This window comes from Pelecanus crispus, chromosome W, assembly GCF_030463565.1.
Source record: "Pelecanus crispus isolate bPelCri1 chromosome W, bPelCri1.pri, whole genome shotgun sequence".
NCBI classification, from domain to species: domain Eukaryota; kingdom Metazoa; phylum Chordata; class Aves; order Pelecaniformes; family Pelecanidae; genus Pelecanus; species Pelecanus crispus.
Genome location: NC_134675.1, coordinates 15,978,815 through 15,993,895, shown reverse-complemented (window position 1 = coordinate 15,993,895; position 15,081 = coordinate 15,978,815). Strand labels below are relative to the sequence as shown.

General features: G+C 53.2%; 1 long non-coding RNA gene across 1 annotated transcript in view; it reads left to right on the top strand.

Annotated features, from left to right (window-relative positions):
* Positions 1-15,081, top strand: part of LOC142596540 (uncharacterized) — a 240,391-nt gene that overhangs the window by 116,146 nt on the left and 109,164 nt on the right. The window lies entirely within an intron of this gene.

Genomic DNA, 15,081 nt, shown 5'->3' with positions numbered 1-15,081 from the left:
AGCATGCTGTGAGTGACATTGCAGGCTCTCAGGGGCACTCTGGCTGCACTGTGTCAGCCCCAAATCAAAGCCACAATATTCCTTAATGTGCCACTGTCTGCAAATCTTGCACTTCCATGAAATATGTTTTGGTTTGTAACACATTTTAAAAATCCCTTTTTGCTCTTTCTGGGGACCATAGTAAAGTCCTGAAATGCTAACTGGGTTGTCTCTTCCTTCCCTGGGGGCAGCCATGGACAGACTGACTGACCCTCCCCATGTGGTTTTCCCCAAGCAGTGAACTGTGGAGACCTCATGGCAGCTTGTAGGAGACTGCTGGTGGCTCCTGGTATGGTGGGCAAGTAAATCCCTTCCAGTCCCCCAGCCTTCCCTGGGCTGCAGCATGTGTTCTTCCTGCTGTTTCTTTCCGTTCATGTGAACGGCCTGCACCCAGGGGAATCTGGCCTGATGAGGCTTTTCCCCCAGGCAGTTCTCCCATCCCTGCACTGGGAGGAAGGAGCAGCTCTTGCCTTCATCCTGCCACTGCTTACCTAAGTGGCTGCTGTAAGCCAGAGCCTGTGGCTGGTCCTTTCTTGTTCAGAGGGGTATTATCTGCACCTTGCCTGGTTGGCTAGAGCCTGGAGTTTCAACTAGCACAAAGGTTGTCTTGAGTTGAGGTCATGCTGTTGGGAGGGTCCCAAACCCTCCTGCTTGGTAAGAAATGGATCAGCTGTGTGTGACCTGGGAGCCCTGCAGGAATGGGGCAGGATCCTAGCAGGGAAGTCTAGAGGGACTTAGCTGTTTGTGTGCTCCCATGGTGGGGCCAGTACTCTCACCTGGTCAGTGAGCTCACCTCTGGGCAAACAATGGCAGGGCTGCAAGCCCTCCAGGTACCTGGGAAGCTCTACTGGGCTGGGACTTAATATTCCTCCTCATCGGGTAATGGGGAATAGTTTGAGACTGCTTCAGCAACACCATCAGAACCAAGTTCTTCACACAAATGAACTCATGTGTGTCCTTGTGTGGGTGCACATGGAGACGTGGCATGGCTGGTGCAAGGGAGAGCAGGGTGGGGCTGCTCATTCTGGGAGGGCACCGGGCACTGTCCCGTTGCGCAGGCACACTGCCTCTTGCCTCCTCCAGCTCCCGAGGTCCGGGGCGGACCGGTAGCTGCCGTCACCCACCATGCGGAGCCACCGTGGCGGCAGAGACGGGGCCCGGACCACAGGGACACCGCTGTGACGTTATAACGCTGGAGTGACGCCAGGTGGGGGCGGTGCGCAACACCTCCCTCCGCCCTCCCTGCGCGCGCCTCGCGCCGGCCGCCATCTTGTGGCGAGGTGCGCGCGCCGAGGCGGCCGCAGGTGAGAACCGTTCCCGCACCCCCACCCCCGCTATAGCTGAGGCCCGGCCTCCCCACAAGCACCTATAGAGCCGCCCGGCCTTCTCCTGGGACCCTATGGGGCATATGGCCTCCCCACAGACCCTCATAGTGGGGCCTGTTACTCCCCCCCTCCCCCTGCCCGCCTCATCCCCCCAGCAGCGGCCTGGCCTCCCCTCGGGCCACTGTTGAAGCCACCTGGCTTCCCTCCTCCCCCAGTAGCAGGGGCTTTGCCACCCCCCATGCTGCGCGTTCCCTGTGGTAGCGGCCTGGCCTTTCCCAGGGGCCCTGGGACACCATTCCCACCTGCTCCCCCATCGCAATAGCAGTGGCTTTGCTGAACCCCCCTCACCTGTCCCGGTTGCAGCCCCCCAGCAGTGGCTTGGCCTTCCTAACCTGTACAGCAGAAAGCTCGACCTTCCCCGTTGTCCTCATGGCAGCCCGCATCCCCATCCCCTGTAGCAGCGGTGTCCCCAACTCCTATTGCAGGGCCCGGTGCTGCTCTTCCCCAGCAGAGCGAGGTGTGTGCTGGGCCCCCTAGCACCGATGGTGCCCTGCTGCCATGCTGGGGGTGAGGGTAAAAGGGCTAAACCTCTGACAATACTTGACTCAGTTTTAGTTATCTGCTGAGACACATATTTCGAAGAATGTGACTCCTTGTCTAGCATGATTGAAAACAGACCCTGAGCAAGCTCCTTAGGCTTCCTGTGTAAAACACTGATAACATAGACTCAGGACCCCCGTGCTGAGATAAGCACTCAAGGAACTGGTTTCGTAGCATTCCAAGGCCAAAGGACTGATGAGCTAATTCAATGACCATATATGGACAAAGGAGGCCCAAAGTTCAACTAGCGGACAAGTGAAGAAGACTATCAGAGACCACCGGAGGACCCCCGAAGACCACCAAAGAGGACGACTATGCATGCGGATTTGACATTTGCATATGTTAATGAGTCTCATGTTTATGTAGATGAATTCTCGGAAATCCTATATAATCTTTAGAAGTTTGTCAAATCGTTGGAGCACTCGTGGTGGAACGATCCCCAGTGCTGCCCAGCGCTGCAATAAAGAATGCCTGCTTAATAGTAACTTTGTTGCTATTGAGTTTTATTTCGGGAACTTTCTGAATACTCCGTTTCCTCCTACGGAGAGGTTTGGACTTTGAAGAATAGTATCCGTGAATTTTTGTATCAAGGGCGTCGTGGGAGGGCATGTGCTTCCTAGGTACAGAGAAGGGGCATTGACCTGCCCTCTCTCCATAGGGGATGGGGTACAAGGTGCTGGCTCTGGGTGAAACAGGGCTCAGGAGCCTACAGATAATAAAGCCTTAGCGCTGCATGCTTGGGCACCTTGGGCTTTCCATGGTGGGGAGGGGGGTGCCCTACACAGATTAGGCAGGCAGAGGAAGACTGGGATACAAGTGACTCCTCAGTGTGAGTAGGGCATTCTTGCTGATATTTTGGATGTGCCTTTTCAGGATCCCCACCTCTGATAACTCAAGAGTGCCCTTTGGAGGAAAGGTTGTAGCTAATTGTGAGAGTTTCTTTGCGCAGCAATTATAGTGGGAGTTTGTATTAATGGATCCATTTTCCTTTTCAGCACTGCGGAATGGAGAACTGTAAGACAACCAAAATTGTGGAGAAACCTTGTCCTCTTCTTTTCACATAAGCATCTAAAGCCTGTACAATTTATAAGTTGCCCTCTGAGATGCTTGCTTTTCAAGGCAGCAGGGAATGGGTGAATTGCACACTAAACTGAGTTCAGTGCCCTATTTGGCTTCAAGTGTTCACACAGAACTGGGAAGGATATCTCCTTGTCCAAACTGCTGGGACGGAAAATACCTACAAGCCCATCGCAACAGGTTAAGGGTCAGTTTAACCTCTGCCAGTCCTGTCGGTGATTTCAGCTGGGCTCAGCATAGCAGCCACCTATGCACAGCAAGTGTAGGAAGGAGTGGCCCTTGGTGTGCAATGGGGGGAGCCTTTCCCAGTGTGTGGCAGAGTAAATTCAAGATGCTGTGGGCTGGTTTCTCATTTTCTTTCCTGCCCCCACCTTATGCTTTTACCGTTGATGGCCCCTAACCTTAGCATTTAATAAATATCCTTAAAAAAAAAAAAAAAAGCCAAGCCTGAAAGTTGATGCCCACACACAGCACAGCAGGGGACCCTTGGGGGGGGCTGGGGGACTGAGGTGCTGGCAGGAGGGATGGCCGGGCTCGCTTTACCCGCCGGGCTCCCCCCCCGGCGAAGGGGCCTCGGCAGCGGGAGCCTTCGCCCACCGGCAGCGCCTCTTCTCGGGTTTCCGTCCGGGACAGTCCCCCTCGGCCCCCCCCGGCCCCGCGGGTGCGTGAGCCGCCGGCGCGGCCCGGGGAGGCGGCGGGAGGTTTCCGCGCCCCGACAGAGGGAAGACGGGCGGGCGGGCAGCCCGCGGCATGGTCCCGGCCTCCCCACGCCCCCGCTGCGCGCCCGCACCCCTGCCCGCGGGGCGGTGCCGAGCGTGGCGGAGGGCGCCCGCCGGAGCCGGGGCCGCCGCGGCAGCATGGAGCAGGGTGGCTGCCGCCGGGCCTTCGGCAGCATCTGCCCCAACGGAGTACAGGGCCGGCCCGCCCGCCCGCCTCGTCAAGAAGCCCCCTACCCACCCGCGCTGCAGCGGCGCCCCGCCGGCCCCGCCCTCGGTGAGTCTGTCCGCGGCGGGGAGCACTGCACATTCAGGCCGTGACACCCCCACCGTTCCCCTCGCCGTGCTCCCCTGCCGTGCCCCTCGAGGATGTCCCCCTCCCGTGCTCCCATCACCGTGACCCCCCCGGCCGTGTCCATCATTGCCCGGGCTCCTCACCACTGTCTCTCGCTGTCCCCAGCCCTCACCACCATCGACTGGCAGGATTTGGCAGTGTGTGCCCCCATCCTTCCTGCTGGCCCTGGCACCCCACAGCAGGTAACCCTCCAGCTGGGGCAGGACCCTTGTGGCTCACTTGGCTGCCCCCAGCACAGGACACCCGGGGGGGGATGGCCCCCTCAAGCTGATGGGTGTTGGCAGCCTGCCTGGCCTCGGGCTTCCCACCTGCAGGACAGCATCTCATCTCACGTCACGTTAGACATGTTTGTCAGCATGTTTGTAAGGTGCCTGGGGGTTTTGTTAAGCGCTGTCCCTTGGCTCAGCTCTTCATCAGTAGCCGCAGCCCTGTGGGGCACCTGGCAGGTGGGAGGGGGTTCAGGCAGATGCCGGCAGAGCTCTCTGCTTCAGGTACTCCCCAAGGAGCTGGCTCAGGGGCCTGGGGGCCTGCATCCCTGCAGATGATGAGGCACTTCTCAACCTGTGACTCAGGACCCATGGGCCTGTGACCCACCCTGTCCTCCCTGGGGCCTGTGCCAGACGGGGGGGGGAGGAGAGGGCAGGGCAGGGGACAGGCGCCCCAGGGTGCTGGGGCTGTGGGGAGGTGGCTGGGTGCAGGCAGCAGGTGGTGTCAGAGCACTCGGGGCAGTGGCAGGCAGCGCAGGCAGGCCTGAGCCCTGGGCTCTGCTCACGGGCACGTTTCCTTTGTCCCTCCCAGGGTCCTGGCTTCCAGGATGGACTGGAGTTTGATTTCCAGGAGTTTAGAGATGCTGTTGATGATTTTATCTGGCAAGTAGATATTTTTCCTTACCTGAGCCAAACACACCTGTGTGTGCACATTAGCAGTCATAGAATCATAGAATCGTTTAGGTTGGAAAAGACCTTTAAGATCATCCAGTCCAACCATTAACCTAACATTACCAAGTCCACACTAAACCAATTAAGGGTAGACTAGACTAAACCATGTCCCAAAGTACCATGTCTACCCATTTTTTGAACGCTTCCAGGGATGGGTTGTTTTTTTTTTCTAGCATTATTCTCATACTAACTCCAATACACAGCACTATGCCAGCTACTAGGAAAAAAATTAACAAATATTTGAGAAGAGCTATACCATACATCATAACTACACGTGACATACAGCTATAGACAAATAAAAGTCACTCCAAGTGCCAAGCGCCCGTGGCTGGCCCCGCGCCTGCACGGCACCTTCCGTGGGCTGCGCACCGGCTGCGCCGCCCCGGCCCTGGGGCAGGCGGGCGGCATCCGCACCCTGGCCTTCCCACAGGGCAACGCCTTCACCCTCCGCACCGCTGCCGGCGGATACCGCTTCCGCTGGGTGCCGCGCTGAGACACCCCGCGATCCCAGCCACATGTGTCCCGGGCAAGGCGGAGCAGTGCCTGCTGCAGCGTGAGGCTGGCAGGGCACCCCAGCTCGGAGGCGCACTTTCCTCTTTCTCTTTGAAAATGGGTATTAATGTTTATTTTTCCATTCCTGGAGGCTGGAAAAGAGAAAGGACAAGTGCAGCAGAGGCGGCCACACCGCAAACAGCGAGGGCAGCGAGCCTCGGGTGGGCGCTGCAGCAGTCGGCGGGCCTTACACAGAGCTGTGGTTTCTGATTCGGCAACTCACCCTCAGTAGTTTGCTAATGAATGTGACGAATGTAGAGATACATTTAAATGACGATCTGTCCGGTTTTATCTGGAGATTTTACTCAGTTGAACAGAAAAATGTAACTTACAGAACAATGACTATGGTTGGCTGTCCTGGTTTCCAGTAAGTGTCCCTCTACCCAAGAGAGAGGATATAGTAGATATACACAATGGGCCACCCTGTGCTTTTACCTGTGTGACCATGGAGAGGACAGGAGGAAGTGGGATGGAAAATCTACCTCGACCCTAGAGGCGCAGGTATGTGAGCTGCAAGGAAAAACACTCACAAAAGGGGGTTCTTCCAGGAAAATTGCTGCTCCAGTTTCCAGTGGGCAATTCCCCAGACAGAGTACAAGGGCTGATCTTACTCCTGATGTCAATAAAGGGACTTCTGATTCCTATTTACAAGAAGTGAGTAACGAATCCTATGACCGGGATTAGAGGGGCCCTGCCTCCAGCCAGGTGGAGGAAAGGAACAACCGGGTTTACTGGACTGTGCGGATTCGATGGCCTGGCACATCAGACCCACAGGACTATGAGGCTCTAGTGGACAGCGGTGCACAGTGTACCCTAATGCCATCAAACTATAGAGGGGCAGAACCCATTTGTATTTCTGGAGTGACAGGGGATCCCAACAGCTAACTGTATTGGAGACCAAAGTGAGCCTAACCAGGAATGAGTGGCAGAAGCACCCCATTGTGACTGGCCCAGAGGCTCCGTGCATCCTTGGCATAGACTACCTCAGGGGAGGGTATTTCAAGGACCCAAAAGGGTATAAGTGGGCTTTTGGTATAGCTGCCTTGGAGATGGGGGAAAAGAAGCAGCTGTCCACCTTGCCTGTTCTCTTGGAGGACGCTTCTATTGTGGGGTTGCTGAGGGTCAAAGAACAATAGGTACCGATCGCTACCACAACAGTGCACAGGCGGCAATAACAGGCTGAGTCATCGACTGGAGAGCCAAGGAGTGATCAGCAAGGCTCCCTCACCCTTTAACAGTCCCATATGGCCAGTGCGAAAGTCTAATGGGGAGTGGAGACTAACAGTAGACTATCGTGGCCTGAACGAAGTCATGCTGCTGCTGTGTGCTGCCGTGCCAGACATGCTAGAACTTCAATACAAACTGGAGTCAAAGGCAGCCAAGTGGTATGCTACAACTGATATCGCTAATGTGTTCTTCACAATCCCTTTGGCAGCAGAGCGCAGGCGACAGTTTGATTTCACTTGGAGGGGCATCCAGTACACCTGGAATTGACTGCCCCAGGGGTGGAAGCACAGCCCTACCATTTGCCATGGACTGATCCAGACGGCACTGGAACAGGGTGAAGCTCCAGAACATCTGCAGTACATTGATGATGTCATCGTATGGGGCAACACAGCAGAAGAAGTTTTTGAGAAGGGAAAGAAAATAGTCCAAATCCTTCTGAAGGCTGGTTTTGCCATAAAACAAAGGTCAAGGGACCTGCACAGGAGATCCAGTTCTTAGGAATAAAATGGCAAGATGGACGTCATCAGATCCCAATGGATGTGATCAACAAAATAACAGCTATGTCCCCACCAACTAGCAAATAGGAAACACAAGCTTTCTTAGGCATTGTGGGTTTTTGGAGAATGCATATTCCAAATTACAGCCAGATCGTAAGCCCTCTCTATCAAGTGACCCGGAAGAAGAATGATTTCAAATGAGGCCCTGAGGAACAACAAGGTTTTGAACAAATTAAACAGGAGATAGTTCATGCAGTAGCCCTTGGGCCAGTCCGGACAGGGCAGGATATTAAAAGTGTGCTCTACACTGCAGCCAGGGAGAATGGCCCTACCTGGAGCCTCTGGCAGAAAGCACCAGGGGAGACTCGAGGTCGACCCCTAGGGTTTTGGAGTCGGGGATACAGAGGATCCGAAGCCCGCTATACTCCAACTGAGAAAGAGATACTGGCAGCATATGAAGGGGTTCGAGCTGCTTCAGAAGTGGCTGGTACTGAAGCACAGCTCCTGCTGGCACCCCGACTGCCGGTGCTGGGCTGGATGTTCAAAGGGAGGGTCCCCTCTACGCATCATGCAACTGATGCTACGTGGAGTAAGTGGGTTGCACCAATCACACAATGGGCTCGAATAGGAAACCCCAGTCGCCCAGGAATCTTGGAAGTGATCATGGACTGGCCAGAAGGCAAAGATTTTGGAATATCACCAGAGGAGGAGGTGACACGTGCTGAAGAGGCCCCAGTGTATAATAAACTGCCAGCAAATGAGAAGCAATATTGCTGCCCAGGTAGAGAACCTGGTTGTAAAAGTACGTCATGTAGATGCTCATGTATGCAGGAGTGGGGCCCCTGAAGAACATCAAAACAACCAGCAGGTGGATCAGGCTGCTAAGATTGAAGTGGCTCAGGTGGATCTGGTCTGGCAACATAAGGGTGAATTATTTATAGCTCTGTGGGCCCATGACACCTCAGGCCATCAAGGAAGAGATGCAACATAATAGATGGGCTCGTGATCGAGGGGTGGACTTAACTATGGACAGTATTGCACAGGTTATTCATGAATGTGAAACATGTGCTGCAATCAAGCAAGCCAAGTGGTTCAAGCCCCTCGGGTATGGAGGACGATGGCTGAAATAGAAACATGGGGAGGCCTGGCAGATTGATTATATCACACTCCCACAGATCTGCCAAGGCAAGCGCTATGTGCTCACCATGGTGGAAGCAACCACCGGATGGCTGGAAACATGTCCCGTGCCCCATGTCACTGCCTGGAACACCATCCTGGGCCTTGAAAAGCAAGTCCTGTGGCGACATGGCACCCCAGAAAGAATCGAGTCAGACAACGGGACTCATTTCCGAAAAAACCTCATAGACACCTGGGCCAACGAGCATGGCATTGAGTGGGTATATCACATCCCTTATCATGCACCAGCCTCCAGGAAAATCGAACAATACAATGGACTGTTAAAGCCTACCCTGAGAGCAATGGGTGGTGGGACATTCAAACATTGGGATACACATTTAGCGAAAGCCACCTGGTTAGTCAACACTAGGGGATCTGCCAATCGAGCTGGCCCTGCCCGATCAAAACTTTTACGTACTGTAGAGGGGGATAAAGCCCCTGTAGTGCATGTAAAAAATATGCTGGGGAAGACAGTCTGGGTTACTCCTGCCTCGGATAAATGAAAAGCCGTCCATGGGATTGCTTTTGCTCAAGGACCTGGGTGCACTTGGTGGGTAATGCGGAAGGATGGGGAAGTCCAATGTGTACCTCAAGGGGATTTGATTTTGGGTGAAAGCAGCCAATGAACTGAAGGGTATGATGTTAATTGCTATATAATACTGTATGTCATCACTTTTATGGTTGTTATATGCCACATCAATGGTATTACAGTAAGAATCACCCAGATGAATGAAGAATGAACTTTGATGAACGTGATCAAAGGATAGAATCATAGAATCATAGAATCGTCTAGGTTGGAAAAGACCTTTAAGATCATCCAGTCCAACCATTAACCTAACATTACCAAGCCCACCTAAACCAATCAAGGGCAGACTAGACCAAACCATATCCCAAAGTGCCACATCTACCCGTTTTTTGAACACTTCCAGGGATGGTGACTCCACCACCTCTCTGGGCAGCCTGTTCCAATGCTTGACCACCCTTTCCGTAAAGAAATTTTTCCTAATTTCCAGTCTAAACCTCCCCTGGCGCAGCTTGAGCCCATTTCCTCTCGTCCTATCGCTAGCTACTTGGGAGAAGAGACCAACACCCACCTCACTACAACCTCCTTTCAGGTAGTTGTAGAGAGCAATAAGGTCTCCCCTCAGCCTCCTCTTCTCCAGGCTAAACAACCCCAGTTCCCTCAGCCGCTCCTCATAAGACTTGTTCTCCAGACCCTTCACCAGATTCGTTGCCCTTCTCTGAACACGCTCCAGCACCTCAATGTCTTTCTTGTATTGAGGGGCCCAAAACTGGACACAGTATTCCAGGTGTGGCCTCACCAGCGCCGAGTACAGGGGGACAATCACCTCCCTGCTCCTGCTGGCCCCACTATTCCTGATACAAGCCAGGATGCTGTTGGCCTTCTTGGCCACCTGGGCACACTGCTGGCTCATGTTCAGCCGGCTATCTACCAACACCCCCAGGTCCTTTTCGGCCAGCCAGCTTTCCAGCCACTCCTCCCCAAGCCTGTAGCGTTGCACGGGGTTGTTGTGACCCAAGTGCAGGACCCGGCACTTGGCCTTGTTGAACCTCATACAGTTGGCCACGGCCCATCGATCCAGCCTGTCCAGGTCCCTCTGCAGGGCCATCCTACCCTCGAGCAGATCGACACTCCCACCCAATTTGGTGTCGTCTGCAAACCTACTGAGGGCACACTCGATCCCCTCTTCCAGATCATTGATAAAGATATTGAACAAGGCTGGCCCCAAAACTGAGCCCTGGGGAACACCACTCGTGACCGGCTGCCAACTGGACTTAACACCATTTACCACTACTCTCTGGGCTCAGCCACCCAACCAGTTCTTTACCCAGCGAAGAGTATGCCTGTCCAAGCCGTGAGCTGCCAGCTTCCCGAGGAGGATATTATGCGAGACGGTGTCAAAAGCTTTGCTAAAGTCCAGGTAGATGACATCCACAGCCTTTCCATCATCTACCAGGCGGGTCACCAGGTCATAAAAGGAGATCAGGTTGGTCAAGCAGGACCTGCCTTTCATGAACCCATGCTGGCTGGGTCTGATCCCCTGGTTGACCTGCACATGCCTGTGGAGTTCGCTCAATATGAACCTCTACATAATCTTTCCTGGCACCGAGGTCAGGCTGACAGGGCTGTAGTTCCCCGGGTCCTCCTTCTGGCCCTTCTTGTAGATGGGCGTCACATTGGCAAGCCTCCAGTCATCAGGGACCTCCCCTGTTAACCAGGACTGCTGATAGATGATGGAGAGTGGCTTGGCGAGCTCCTCCGCCAGCTCCCTCAGTACTCTCGGGTGGATCCCATCCGGCCCCATAGACTTGTGAGCATCCAGGTGGCGTAGCAGGTCATTAACTGCTTCCTCCTGGGCTATGTGGGCTCCATTCTGGTCCCCATCCCTATCCTCTAGCTCAGGGGCCTGAGTACCCTGGGGATGACCGGTCTGGCTGTTAAACACAGAGGCAAAGAAGGCATTAAGTACCTCAGCCTTTTCCTTGTCCTCCGTGACAATGTTCCCCCCCACATCCAGCAAAGAATGGAGATCCTCCTTGGCTCTCCTTTTATTGCTGATGTACTTATAAAAGCATTTTTTATTGTCTTTTACAGCACTAGCCAGATTGAGTTCTAGCTGGGCTTTTGCTTTTCTAATTTCCTCCCTGCAGGACCTAACAAGATCCCTGTACTCCTCCTGAGTTGCCTGCCCCTTCTTCCAAAGGTGGTAGACTCTCCTTTTTTCCCTGAGTCCCCGCAAAAGCTCCCTATTCAGCCAGGCTGGTCGATTTCCCCGCCGGTTGGTCTTACGACACACGGGGACAGCCCGCTCCTGCACCCTTAAGACTTCCTTCTTGAAGAAGGCCCAGCCTTCCTGGACCCCTTTGCCCTTCAGGACCGCCTCCCAAGGGACTTTCCCAACCAGGGTCCTGAAGAGGCCAAAGTCTGCCCTCCGGAAGTCCATGGTAATAGTTTTGCTGCCCCTCCGCTTAGCATCACTCAAAATTGAGAACTTTATCATGTCGTGGTCGCTAAGCCCGAGACGGCCTCCGACCTCGACATTTCCCACAAGCCCTTCTCTGTTGGTAAACAGCAGGTCAAGCGAGGCACCTCCCCTGGTAGGCTCGCTTACCAGCTGCATTAGAAAGTTGTCCCCCACATACTCTAGGAACTTCCAAGACTGCTGCCTCTCTGCTATGTGGTATTTCCAGCAGATGTCCAGCAAGTTGAAGTCCCCCACAAGAACAAGGGCTAGCGATTGTGGGACTTCTGCCAGCCGTTTATAGAATGCCTCATCTACCTCTACATCCTGGTTGGGTGGTCTATAGCAGACTCCCAACAGGACATCCGCCTTTCCGGCCTTCCCCCTCATCCTTACCCATAAGCATTCCACCTTGTCATCACCACTGTCAAGCTCTATGCAGTCAAAACACTCCCTAACATACAGAGCCACCCCACCGCCTTTCCTTCCCTGCCTATCCCTTCTGAAGAGCTTATAGCCCTCCAGTGCAGCACTCCAGTCATGAGAGTCGTCCCACCACGTTTCTGTGATGGCGACTATGTCATAGCCATCCTGCTGCACAAGGGCCTCCAGCTCCTCCTGTTTGTTGCCCATGCTACGTGCATTGGTGTAGATGCACTTAAGCTGGGCTATCGATTTCGCCCCCAACGTTGTCGTGCTGCCCCTGGGCCCCTCATTAGCGGGCCCGTGTATATCCCCTTCCCCCTTCAAACCTAGTTTAAAGCCTTCTCAATGAGTCCCGCCAACTCATGGGCGAGGATCCTTTTCCCCCTTGGAGACAGCCGATCTCCATCAGCCGCCAGCAGGCCCGGTGCCGTGTAGACCTCCCCATGATCAAAAAACCCAAAATTCCACTGACGGCACCAGCCTCTGAGCCACCTGTTAATCAGGTGAGTTTTCCCATTCCTTTCAGCATTCCTTGCTGCCACTGACGGGATTGAGGTAAACACTACCTGCGCTCCCGATCCTGTGACCAGTCGCCCCAGTGCCCTGAAGTCCCTTTTCATTGCCTTAGGACTTCTCTCTGCAATCTCATCACTACCCACCTGTATAACCAGCAACGGGTAATAATCGGATAGTGGTGATGGAACCAGAACTGGCTTTAGCATGCAAAAATCCAACACTGCACACCATCTCTCCTGCCCTGAAGGACTGTTATGACAGATGGAGCCCAAAGTCATGGACTAAATTAATTCAACGGATGTTTTAGAGGGGATGGCCCATAGACTAAGGGAATGATATCTGTGTGTATATATCAAGACAGGGAAAGTGGTGGTGATTAATTGGGAAGGGTAGAGACGTATGCATGATGTAAATGGTATAGAATAAGGGGTGCATACTGTCCTGGTTTCGGCTGGGATAGAGTTAATTTTCGTCCTAGTAGTAGGCATAGTGCTGTGTTTTGGATTTAGTAGGAGAAGAATGTTGATAACACACTGATGTTTTAGTTGTTGCTAAGTACTGCTTATGCTCGTCAAGGACTTTTCAGCTTCCCATACTCTGCCAGGTGCACAAGAAGCTGGGAGGGGGCACAGCCAGGACAGCTGACCCAAACTGGCCAAAGGGCTATTCCATACCATATGACGTCATGCTCAGTATATAAACTGGGGGGGGTTGGCCGGGGAGCAGCGATCGCTGCTTGGGAACTATCTGGGTATCCGTCGGCGGGTGGTGAGCAATTGCATTGTGCATCACTTGCTTTGTAAATTGTTATTATTATTATCATTATTATACTGTTATTATTATTATTTACCTTATTTCAATTATTAAACTGTTCTTATCTCAACCCAGGAGTGGTTTTTTTTCACTCTTACTCCTCCGATTCTCTCCCCCATCCCATCGGGGTAGGGGGAGTGAGCGAGCGGCTGCGTGGTGCTTAGTTGGTGGCTGGGGCTAAACCAAGACAGTCCTTTTTGGCGCCCAACGTGGGGCTCGAAGGGTTTGAGATAACAACAGATTAACTAGAGTGTATTAAGGAATCTGTTAACAGTTGCCGGTCATGATATTAGTTCATCTGATCTGTACCATGCTTTTTTCTTGGCTGTGCATGTTAAAGCTTGGTGTTGGTCTGTGCAGTGCGCTATGCTCTGCAGTGATTAAGGATGTTTTGCTTGGGAGGCTCCTTATCAAAATCCTGACCTTGAGCATGGTTTTGTATCTGGGTTTTATACACAAGTCATTACTGTACTTCGGGTACCACCTCATGGAGAGAGTTAGCAATTATACCTTTTCCTCGGAGAGGTTTGTTGTGGAGGAAATACAGAATGGCACCTTCACTACCTTCTTCTATAATGCTTCCTCCCTCATTACAGAAAGTTTTCAGTATTTTGAACATCCCTGGGCAGTTAAGATACTTCTATTGATACTTCTTGGGAATATTGTTTCAGTTTTGACAAAGGTTAGTAAGCAATTTAAGAATATTATCCGGAGATCTGCCCCAAGGCTGGAGAGTTATGAGTGGCAGGGTGTGTGGGATCGTATGGGCAAGTACCTAGGACAGTGGGCACCTCCCGTGTTTTGGAACTTCACCCCTGAACAAGTTCAGAATCCTGAAGAACTAGTAAAGTGTTTGGAAGAGGTATGTTGTCACCCTGGCAACTCCAAAGAGACACAAATCATTGCAACATGCTGGGGACTGGCCCATGCTTATAGAGCCCTGTTCAACACTATTCAGTACCCTCAAGGGAAAGAGAGGGTCTCTGGATCTGATGACAAAACAACAGGCACTGTGGCTACTCCAACCACAGCCACGGGCACTGCGGCTACTCCAACACCCACCACAGGCACTGCAGCCACTCCAACCCCAGTGACAGGCACCGTGGCTAAAACAGAGAATCAACCCGCGCCGGTATCAGTTGCCCCTATACAGAAGAAAAAATACACAAGAAAATCAGCTTGTTTAGTAAGGGATGAAGATGAACCAGGGCCATCACGACAACCAGAGGAGGAAGAACCCATAAATGAGATGGTAACCACCCGATCCCTATCCCTGGGTGAGCTGCGACGTATGCGAAAAGATTTCAGTCGTCATCCAGGCGAGCACATCATCACCTGGCTGCTCCGATGCTGGGATAACGGGGCCGGTAGCCTGGATTTAGAGGGTAAGGAAGCCAAGCAGCTGGGATCCCTTTCCAGGGAAGGGGGCATTGACAAAGCAATTGGAAAAGGGGCAAAAACGCTCAGCCTCTGGAGGCAACTTCTGTCAAGCGTGAAGGAAAGGTATCCCTTCAAGGAGGATGTTTTATACCGCCCAAGCAAATGGACCACCGCAGAGAAGGGTATCCAGTACTTGAGGGAATTAGCCATGCTGGAGGTGATTTATAGTGACCTGAATGATGAACAGTTACCCAAAGATCCAGATGAAGTCAGGTGCACACGACCCATGTGGCAGAAGGTGGTACGGAGCGCACCAGCATCGTATGCCAACTCGTTGGCAATACTGGCCTGGAAAGATGACGAGGCACCAACGGTGGATGATGTGGCTAGACGACTCCGGGAATACGAAGAAAGTCTCTCTTCCTCCCTACGGGCCTGTGTCTAAGCTGTGGAAAAACTG